Raw genomic sequence first — 11,810 nt, 5'->3', positions numbered from 1 at the left:
GGGGATGTTTACAGTAGTGTCATTTTTCTTGCCGAGGAACTGTTCCATGTGATGGGGCCCTGGTGTCCTGGATCTCCTACCTGCCCATGGCAAGTGGTGAACTAATTCCTTGGTTTGCTTTATTTGCATATGAGGCTTTTGCTTTACCTATTAAACTGTCTCTATCTCAATCCATGACTTTTCTCACTTTTATTCTTGTGCTTCTGTTGCGCATCCCACTAGGGTGGGCGAATCAGCGAGGAGCCGTGTGATGCTTCACTGCTGGCTGGGGTTAAACCATGACACACCTGCACACCGACACCTGTGTGTGGGAAACCCAGGCTGGAGGGGAAGAAGAAATCCTGTGGAGGTGTAGGAAGGAGAAGGTTGATGCCTTGGCTGTGCTGTCTGGGGGGAGGGCAGCGTGAGGGCGGGTTGGTTGAACGCAGTGTCTCTGGTGCCCCGTGCCTCCCGCACGGGCCCTTTGCCTTGGTGGATGCTGGCAGGGAGACTGACAAGCTCCTTTCAATAGAGCTTATGCTGTGATGGCTGCAGCACAGTTAATCACAGAAGAGGAACCAGAGATTCCTCCCAGCTTCTCCAGCCCTGCCTTGAGACAGACTACACCTCCTCCCCACAGCGGGGCCCAGGGAACAAAGATCTCCCTGGAAATTCCCTGCCTGACTCTCCTCCCGCTGTGTTGCCATGATTTGCACAAGATTCGGGTATACGCCTTTGTGGAAAGCAATGCTCTTCCTCTGAGGACATCTTTGGCGCTGCTTCCCTGGAGGGGCGAAATCCTGAGGCACAAAGTGCAGCTGAGACTGTTCTGAGCACTCCTCCCTGTCCCAAGGCAGGGAGGGAAACAGAAATGACAATTTTATGAGATACTGTGTCTTGGGAACCTGGTCTAAAACACCCTCCAGTTGGAAACCTGCCCAGCTGATTTCAAAAGGATAAAAGCAGTCCTGCAGGTTTTCATCCAAATGGGGTAACAGAGCCTGGAGCAAATAGAGGTGGGAAAAATGGGTGCAGTTTCAAGCACACAGGGTGCCCAGGTGTGGTTTTGTCCCTTCCAGGTGCATCTGTTAATCTGCCGTGTGTTGACCCCTGTGTAGCTTCATGCCACACCTCTCCCATCTCACTGGGCATGGCAGTGGCACTGCTCACACGTGGGGTAGGCAGTGCCCTGTTCCCCACTTGGCCTCTCAGGTGCAGGCGTGGTTTTTATCAGCTTCAGAATGGCTGCATAGGACATCTCTCTGAATCCAGGAATGAAGGCCAGATCTTGAGCCAGGGGAGTCGTTTGGCTGGAGACAGCACTCCACAGAGCTGGTTTGTTCACAGGCAACAGGAGTTCATCTATTTTTCATTATGATGATGCTATTTCTGAATAAGAGAGAAAAATGCAGGCTTATTTCTGAAGCATATGATTTAGTTCTTGGCCTTTAAAAATTTGTTTATTTTGAATGGAAGCCCAGAATGCACATAATGTAGCAAAAAACTGCAGATACAGACTGGGATTTTTGTTTCACCTTTGAAGTTACTCCCACTCCTGATGCTAGGGCAGTAACATTTGAAAAGGCTTTGGATGTTTTCCCTTTCTTTGAAAAGAAACAAATGAAAATAACAATCCTGAAGCAATACTGAAGGCACCTGCTTCCAGATAACTCTGCTGAAAGCAGCAAAGTACAACCAGGTACCCCAGGGAGATGAGGAAAATATCCTGGGAACTGCCACCCTGACAGAGTTTCCCTGTGACTGCAGTTCCTGCTCCTGGACATGTAGCAAGGGGATGAATACGAGCTCCCCAGACAGTCCTGATGTGAAGGTAAGCACAATTGTTTCCTGAAATGTTTGATCCCATAATCCACAAATCCGTTTATCATAAATAGCCTTTCAAATTGTTGTGGCAAACTCTTCTGGACTCATTCCAGCTCCTGAATTATGAGAAGCTAAAAATGGTGTCTATTCCCATGGCTATAGACAGAGAGATGCTACTCAAAAACAAATGCACCACCAAGTGCCTTAAAAATAGCCCCTGTGGAATTATTCAGTGTTTGGGACTTGTCATTTCATAGGGGTAAAAATGGATTCATTTTGGCACAAAATATGCATAATATGTATCCACAGCTTTATAAATAGCATTTATAAAATTATGTGTATAATTTTATATTAAATTGATGCTGAGCAAAGAGACAAAACAATCAACAGGAACTTAACACAAGTTTTGTTCTTAGATAATTGTAAGACTTTTTTCTTAGAAATGCAGGTGTCAAAAGAGACCTTCCTCCCTTCACCCCTCCTTCCTTCCTTTCTTTAAGACAACTTTAGGGAAAAAACTTGAAATTGCTGCCATTATGGCAAATGTAATAGCTATAAGCCAAAGAAGAAGCCTGGCCCAAAGTTGTCACCCCACATAAATTAATTCCATGGCTTTAGCTATTCTGGTTTTCAAAATGTAGGCCTTTGTATCTCTTGGGGTTCCAGGTTTTGCAAGTGGAGTCACAAATATGGTAGAAATTCAGTTGATGACGGTGCTCTGAGAAATAACTGGGTCAACAGCTGGAACATAACTTGAGTTGACTCTTAGAGGAGCATTTGGGGACCATGCTCTTTGTCTTCCTCTCTTGTTATTCTGCTTCCTTTCATCTCCCTTGCCCTTGCAGTACTCAGGCAGGGCTGATGCATTGGTACTGGTGGGTGGGGAGGATAAGGCTTTGTTGGAGGGTCCTGGGCATCTTTCCTTTTCCACTTGCAGGCTCTGCTGAAAGGGAGCAGGTACAAATATGAGGACTTTGCTGCTGCCCTGCTCCAGGCTTTCCTGTCCATCCTCAACCTTGTAGAGCCTAGTTGCAGGCTGAATGTCCTTCTTGCCTCTAAAGGTGCTCAGTAACAATCTGTAGCAGCCTAAGCCCTAGCAAAGAGTGAAAGGTAGGGCAGGTAAACCAATATACTGGGAAAATGTTTTACAAAATTGGAGCAATAATACAGCAGAACAAAATGTGAGGCCTTATAGGCATGGACAACAATTTTGTTAGTGAACAGAGTGGTTTTGTTCACTCACACTTGCACACCTGTACTCAGGTGCAGGTGGATGCCAGCAGCCAAGTGGTGGCTCACTCTGGGTCAGATTGCCACTGATAGTCCTGAGTGGGGACTGACCCCCAGAGGAGTGACCCATGGAAGGAAGTGCAGGATGGAGGGCTGGGCCTGTGAGCAGGAGGATGTCACCCCATACAACATTGTGCCTCCGAGCTGTGTTTGGGAAGTCTCAAGATATAACCTATGAGCAGACTTGGTTGTCCTGTCCTGACTGGGGGGATGAGACAGCTTAAAAATGGGAATTTGGCAATTGAGAGAAGAGAATAAAACAGACTTCCCAGAACAGTGCAATGGCACAGGACAGCAACTTCACCTGAATGAGATCCTTCAAATTATAATGTTTTTTCTTAGAAATTGGCATTTAAAAAGCCTTTTAAATGAAGTGCATATTTTTTTATTTGAAAAACTCTTAGAATAATATACTTTTAATAAAGGGAGTTTTTTATATGATTTCACAGAAGTCAGTAATATTTTCTGCTTAAAATTACATCCCTCTTACCATTTTACTGAAATCATTAAATGGTTTCTAGGGCAACTTACCAATAGCATTAGGGTTCACTTTTCTGTTTCTTGAGGGGTCATGGAGGTCTTCATCAGAGAAATCAAGGGATAGACAAAAATGTCAGAACTGTGCTTTGATGTTTTCCCACCTCTTGCTGAAGCAAAAAAAATTGCCTGTTAATGTGATAAAAAGGAGTGAAGCTAGCTGGAGATTTATGCCCTCCTGGAGACATAGTGTGTCAGTTCTCCTCCAAGTTCTCTCATGCTATTTCCATGGCAACTCCATATAATGATAACTCCCACAGATTTTCTCCTTTTATCTGCTATTTTCGTCCCAGATAGTGATGGAGTTGAGGCATACATTTCTTTCACACCATTTGATGCCCATCGACAACCAAAGTAAATAATGTCCTCATTCTTCAGGTCTTTAGAAAGCACAGTTAGTTCACAGCCCTTTCAGGAATTCACCTGCAGAGCTGGACAGAGCTGAGACAGGAAAAGCAGTGCTACAGATGCTCACAGGAAGCTGCAAAGGATGAATGCTCACTGTCAGCACAACGTGACAGGATTACATTCCACTCCTGCTTTTCTCCTCCCCTTGGCCAGGGTAACAGATGGACACTAGGGAGGAGGCCATGGTGTAATGGGAGGATGGATGGTTTGGGTGCAGGGAGCTGCATCTCAGCTGTTCTGCCTAGGGAGACAGAAGGTCATTCTGCCTGACTGGAAGATGCTTCCATTCCCCCTGATATCTGCTCATGATTGCAAATCTGGTCCAGCTCATGAGACAAGGATCGGGAGTTTCAGCCAGGCGTAGCTGCAGCCAGAAAAGCCCTTGACCAAGTGCCACTAACCCATGGCTTCCTCCCTCTTATGAAATCTCTGCAGCAAGATGCTGCTGGCTGATTTTACACAGCAGAAGTGGCAGGCATACAGCTTGTTCTGGGAAACCGCACTGGCTTCATCTAGCTGGTAGGGCAGGACAGGCCAAATATCAGTGCTGGAGTGCAGGGTCCATAGAGATCCTGAGTCCAGGTGCCAATGTGGGCTGAACTGAGCTTCTGTGCTTGGTTTGCAATTGAGTGCCAGGGACAACAGGACAGTCTGAATGTGAAGACCTATATCAAACATCCCCTTACTTTGTGCCCTGAGAGCATCCGGATAGTTAGGCCCTCCTCATTTCTTCCTACAGAGGCTTCCATTTAAGCAGATGAGCAATGCTAGGTGAAAGGACATCCTCCTCCAGGAAGGGATCTTAAACCTTATACTTGATAGTAGTGTCCCTTCTGAGTAAAGCTGCTGCTCAGAAGAGCTTTCCTACCTGTTTGGTTCCCTCTGTCCTGTAAACCAGATGTTGGTGGGAGCATTTCTCCATTATAGGGAGAAGAAGGAGGGCACAGTATCATAGAGGGATATAACTTGGAAAAGACTTCTGAAATCATTGAGTCCAACCTTCGAGTGAATACTACCATACCCGCTAAGCCATATCATTAAATTCCATCTCTCCTTGTTTTTTTTTTAACACTTCCAGGCATGATGACTCCACCACTTCCTGTAGACTGAGTCCTTGCCTGGAAGCAGCCCAGGTTTAACTCTTTTTTTGTGTATGACACAGAGCAATTCATCTGGGCGTGTGGGTAAGCAATCACCTAGGTATGGTAAAAATTTGACCTTCACCTTCTGCCCTGAATGTAGGAAGTATCATTTCCCCATCATGCTAGCATGGTGGAAGGATAAACATGTGGCAGACCTTTTGAAGGACTCTTAGCAACTCAAAAGACATATCAAAAACAAGACAGCAGAATTTCTGAATAGCAGATCTAAGGTCATCAATGCAAATTGGTGACCAGCACCGTGTCCAAGTGTATTGTGATGATCCCATCAAACAAAAACAATTCTCAATTCCCCAGGGTAGGACTGGGGTTGAGGCAGTGGGGTTAAACTCAGTAACAAATCTCTGTAAAGAGGGAGACCACAAAGACATGTTTTTAAAATCCTTATGTTTCCAAGTTCATGGAGGTTTTTATTTCTTAGGATTATGCTAAAACACATATAGCCATAAAAATGATTCCTTATGTACTTAGACCTATAAGTGTCTCTAAGGTGAGAACTAAAGTCAAAGAAACTTTTGCCATTGATTGTACCTGTAAGAATTTAACTTTTTTCCCCCAATGTTCTCACTTCAAATGTATCATCATGCTTCTATTAACTTCAGTGTGAGCATTGTATGCGCAGCTGGAGGCAGAGCATGCTATATAAGCTGACTACATTTGAAGAGTGCACTGTGAAAGAAAAATCAGGTGAGACACCAGCAAGGGTCTCATCTCTGGGATCCTGTAAAGGAGCATGCAGCTTCTTTCAGCATTTCCTCATTAATTCCATAAAGTTGATTCCACTTTTAGAGAGGATTGCCAGACGATAAAGACAAATTATATTCAAAAAAAGGAAAAACTCCTAATGAAACTTGCAGAGAGAGGACTTCCCCCTCCTCCCACCCCACTTGTCCGAGGATTTGGAAAAAAACGCTTGTAGCCAGAGCCAGGGCTAGACATCTCGGTAAATCTGGCTTTAGAACTACTGTCGGATGTCGGATGAAAAATGTGATCACCACTAAGAAACGAGCGACTGATCTGGTGTGAACTCACTTGAACGCTTTGAATAGGTTAGAAATGGTCCATGGTCTATCTTGGAGCGTTCTGGGTAGCTCGGCAGGAACGGAACCGTGTGTTCACGGTGGCTGCAGATACCGCAGTGCCCCCGCCTGGCTGCTGAAGATCCGATGTCACGGTGAAACAGACGGCTCCAGATTTCGTGTCCTCACACAGGACAGGTTTTTGTTCGGCTTTCAGAGAGTTCACTAAAGCACAGTGGGCACTAGAGCCGATGTCCTCCTAGGACAGGAGCAGGGTAGCAGAGAGGGGGACAGTGGCACTGCAATGCTGCAAAAACTGAGTAGACAGCTCTCAGGTCATTTGAAGCAGTCCCACAGTTCTTCCATCAGCCTCTGCTCTGAAGAATTGAGCATGCCTTGGCTCAGCACACACGTCCTTGCATCAGTGAATCCATCTGCTGTGAGCTGACTTGTGCTTAAGAACTGGGCATTTAATCTTGGCCCTGTTGATGTCTGATCTCACACAAATCATTTGCTGATTTTGACCCAAAATCTGGATGTAACAAAGGAGAACCACAACACAGTCTCTGTATCTAGTAGTGATGGTGGTGATGGGTGAAGAGGAGAAAGGACAAAGACCTGATTCTTCTTTGTGCAATAGATTTGTCCACGTTGTTGCCTGATACCACAGGCTTTGACACTTGGGGTCTCGTGGCTTTCTGACTGGCATAGTCCCACCTAGGCAAGCCCAAAAGCTGGTGGCCTCCATCTGGGAGGCTGCACAGAATGGGGAGCAGAGCTGGTGATCTGTACTCTGTCTGGACAGTCAGTCTGACAGAAGCATGCCCACTTGCTGCCCACTCCAGCAATTGCCCATGTCCTGGAGCCTTGTGAAGCGCCAGGAATCTGCACTGCGGGCTCTGGGTGCTGACTGATCTTCCTTGACCAGACACCTCAGCAAAGATGGGCAGCAGCCCCTCCAGGCAACCATTTCTCTGCAGCAGCTGAAGTGCAGACAGTCAGGAAGAGGCTAGTTGAAATCAAACTAAACTGTACCTAAAATAAAATGAGTTCAGAGACAAGCTCTTTGTGCTGCTATATAAAACAAGCAGAATATCACAGTGGACAGGCTTCCTTTTTTTTCAACTGGAAAGTTATAGTTGCTTGTGTGGTTTTTTTTTTTTTTTTTTTTTTTTTTTTAATTGGAACATGCTGAATCAAAGAAATCATTTAATGATGGCAAAATTGCAAAGTTTACAGAAGTTTAATGTAAGGCCATGGAATAAAATTATTGTTGTTGTTATTATTGTTAACAACAACAACAAAACAACAACAACAATAATAACAATAACAATAATAATGTTATTAAGAGTTTTAATACCGAAGCTGTGCTGAGAGGCGGGTTTTCCTGCCTGCGGTGGGGTTTTTGTCAGAGCCGAGCTCGTTTCCCCAGCTCAGGGCCAGCCCCTCCCTCCGCGGCAGCTCCACGGGGCAAGGGCGCCGCCCGGCGGCCGCTGGCGGAATGCCAGGAGGAGCCGCCCGCGGGCTTCCAACCCTGCCGCCGGCTCCTCTCCTCGCACCGAGCCTCCCGGCGTTGCCTTCGCTTCCTTTGAGGAACCAGAACCCTAAACACAGCCGCTTCCCTGTTTTCGAGGGGGCTGCTTTCAATCTTGCAAGAGTTAGCGCGGTGGGACGAGGCCGCGAGCACCGTGGGTACCAGGTGGGTGCTGGAATCACTCTCGGACCCTGCGTGCCTCATTCATTTCGCCCTTGGCACCAGTCTCAGGTGGCTGCGGTAGGGGCTCAGGACGTGACAAACAGCCAGTGAGAGAGGGCGGTTCAGGACTGCTAAAAAGAGAATGCCTGCAGGAACAGCCTGCTTTTTGGATTATAGGGGCGCCCTGGGATGATCAAGCGACACTGAGCAGCACTTTAATGCCCAACCTCCAAGATTCAAGTGTGCTTGTTCACTTTGGCAAAACCAGGAAGGAGATGATTTGCTGGAAAACAGTTTCTTACAGCATTGAGCAAGGAGCAGGACCAGAGAATATTGAGGTCCTTTTCTGTCCATGATTAGAGATCTCATCAAAAATTTTCAGCATTTCTCTATACTCAAGCATATGATCCTCACTACAGACTGTTCTGAGAGAGAAACAGCAGACAGTGACGTATGTTGGAGATACAGCATTCTAGTTCAGCTCTTGACTAATTACTTAGAGAGCAAGATGCCCATTTTGTAAGTCACAGCCTTTGCTTTCTCCTCAGATGCACCTGTTACCACTTTGATGGGAGAAACTGCTCAGCCAGGCAGAGCCCTGGCTGTCTCTGGAGATAGATGCAGATAAAATCAGCCTGGTCAGACAGGAGGGCAGCTCCTGCTCCTTGCCTGGCACTTCAGAAAGTCTTGTAGAAAATGGCACTCACATCTAGCAGAGTGCTTCACTCGTCACCATAGCGAAAGCAAAGCAAACACTAGTTTCCTTAGAAACTGCATGTGGCAGCGCATATTGACTTTTAGGGAGGAAAAGAATCCTAAGTAGGCAAGTACTGGGTTACTGTGCTGCAGGCAGGGAGAGGAGACAAGACAAGTCCCAGGCCCAAAGGAACCAAGATGGCTGGAGTGGGGCAGGGACCCCCAACAGAGACTCGTGGCCATTGTCCCTCACTGCTCAGTGCAGTGTCAGAGGCTGCCTTGGGGCAGAGGCAGCTGAGTCCCCGTGGCTGGGTGCCCCAGAGTGCACAGCTCCACTGAGTGCAGCCACTCACCAACAGCTCACCAACCCCAGCCTGGGTGCAGTGACACAGACCAGGTGGCACTCAAGGGCTGGGCTTGCTGCTGCTGAGGCACACCTCCACTTTGCAATCAGAGCCCCAGAAAGCAGGCAAATTTGAGCAGGGGATCTTGGGTTTCCTTCTCCAGGGCTTCCTCCTAGGAGAGGCACCTGCCACTGGAGCCCTCAGCTCAGTGTCCACACCCAGGCCTTGGGTGCTATTTCTGGCTCCAGTCAAAAACTACCTGCCTTACAGTGGGAAGCTCAGGACTGTTCAGTCCCTTCTATTTATAACCCACAGAAGCTCCTCCAGGGCAAAGGGAGTAACTGGTGCTGGGGAAAATGAGTCTGAAGAAGGCATTGTCCAGCGACACACACTTATGGCAATATACACCAACCACATACCAGGCTGTCTGAGTAAGGGTGAAGTCAGCAAGATGAGGGAACTGGTTATTTCCTTTTATTTAGTGCTCAGGAGGCTCTATCTGGAGTACTGTGTCCAGTTTGGGTCTTTCACTGCTACAGAGCTTGATCAAGGGGAACAAATCTGGCAGGGGAGCCATTGACTATGGGAGCTGCTTGGACCATGTCACCAGGGGGAAAGATTGAGGGACCTGCTTAGTCATCAGAGGAAAGGCTAAGGGGGATCCAGGTGCTCTTGTCTATTAACTGAATGGGTGCTATAGAAAAGATGGGACCAGACTTCTCTCAGACATGCACAGTGAAAGGTCAAAGGATGACAGAGAGAAGTTGCAAAAAGGGAAATTCTGATTAGACACAAGTTTAAAAAAAGTCCCAATGAGAGCAGTCAGATACCAGCATAGGGACCCCAAAAAAACTGTGTGATCTCTATTTTTGGAGACATTCAAAGCTTACCTCAAACTGGTCTTGGAGATGAGCTTTGTTCAGGGCAGAAGCTGGACCGGACCTCTCCAGAAGTCCCATCTGACCAAAACCTTTGAGTGACTCTGTAGTACCACTAAACCTACTAAAACGTAGGAAAGAGCTGGAAACAAGGAAGAACTCTGTGGCTTCTCAGAACCACCAGCTCCCTGCATGTTCTGTCAGCTTACACTTTAAAGGGAGCAGAATATTCTGCTTGGGGCAGAATAGAGCAAGAGGCATCCCATGTATTACTCACACACGACTTTCACAATGGCAGCTTTTTGATCTCATGATGTTTGTCTTTAAGAAGCTGCAAAATCGGTCCCTCCCTGGGGAGTGTGTGTGTGTGTGTGTGTGTGTGTAAGGGCAGAGTGTAAGTGGAAATGTAGGGCAGGCTGAAGTGTTGTTGCCCTCTAGGTGCTGCTCACAGGCTGTAGTGCAGCTGCCAGGGATGGCTGAAGGAGACTGCTCCCAGCTGTTCACTGTGCCTCTGTCAGGGACAGGAGAATGGGAGGCGTTTCTCCTCTTCAGCTGCCTCTGGTTCTGGTCCAGTGTGAGGAGACACACTGAAACCTACAATGTAAGGTCTGCAGGGGAGAAGGTGACTGCTGTAACTGGGCACTGGACACACCACCTGTACTGTCAGCCCTGCTGTGAGACAGTCAGTCACCCTCAGCAAAGGAGCAACATGCACACTTGGGCCAAAAGTTGTCACAAGTTGTGGCCCTGTGATTCTGTTCCCTGGGGAGCAGATCTGATTAAAGTGATCACCTGGTCCTGTGAGCCTAGAAAAAGCCCCAGCTGAGGAAGAGGGACTCATGACCCCTGTGCCACAGCAAGGGCTACAGGACTGGTAGGAAGAGGGTGAATCCCTCTCAAAGAAAAATCTTGTTTAGGGAAGGTGGCACTGGCACCAGCTGCCAGAAGGGACAGGGAGCACATGGGAGGTGACCTCAAGCAAGGTTCCTCCCCATTCCAAGTTGTGTCACCACTGACATGGGTCTGTGCTCCAAGGGTTTATTGCACCCTCCATGTTCACTCCTGGCCAGGCACGTGGAGCCCTACAGCCGTGGCAAGGCCATGGGATGGTGACCCTGAAGGTCCTGGGACTGAACAGTGTTTTTGTCCTTCTTTGCTCTTTTCCCATGACACCTCTGACCTAAGTTCAGCAGTTTATCCTGCCTCCTGATAATCCTGGCTGCTTTCATAATCCAGGTGTGCTCTGTGCCAACCCTTCTCTGGTGTGTACATTTCTGGCTCTCTGGTCTCCTTGAATAGGGAGGGGAGGGACCGGAAACCAGAGGGCCCTGAAGGCAGAGCACCTGCAATCACCACCACCAAGGGAGCCCTGTGCAGGAGAGAGGGTAGGGATGAGCCTTACTGGGTTTACAGGCCTCCCAGTGAGCAGGTTTTCAGAAGAAACAGTACAAGGATCCTGCCTCCTCAACTCACTTGCTCCTTTTGGGTCTAGTATGTCTGGCCCAACCAGTTTAGGATTTCCATGGCAGGTGTGTTTGTGATTAAGTGGCCAGCTGCTTTGGTTTAAGCTCAATTATAAGGAGAGAGGAAACTGCTGCTTTTCCAAAAGTCTCTTCCGAGGTGTGAGAAACTTGCAGCACAGCAGCACCCTTTAGCCAGCAGTGCAGAGTTCCACAGAAACTCATGTTTATTTTGGCATTTAAATGAGCTCTCACACAAAGCTGCCTTTATATCAAACAAGTGCAAAATAACTCTGGGCAGATTAGTATTTGTGTCATTACAGAGGTTTAAAAAAAATTACTCTAAAAGGCACTCTTAAATCTGCGGAAGGAGATTTTCATTCTCTGCCAAGCAGCATGCACAGTAACAACCAAATAATCAAGAAAATCGCCATGCCCTGAATCAATGGGAGTGCATATGATGGCTCTCATCCCTCCTAGTTCTGCTGTCTCTGGGGCAAAGGCACATTGGGAGGTACT

The sequence above is a fragment of the Vidua macroura genome, chromosome 5, assembly GCF_024509145.1.
Source record: "Vidua macroura isolate BioBank_ID:100142 chromosome 5, ASM2450914v1, whole genome shotgun sequence".
Taxonomy (NCBI): Eukaryota; Metazoa; Chordata; class Aves; order Passeriformes; family Viduidae; genus Vidua; species Vidua macroura.
The sequence above is the reverse complement of the archived record's forward strand: the minus strand, read 5'-3'. Positions refer to the sequence as shown.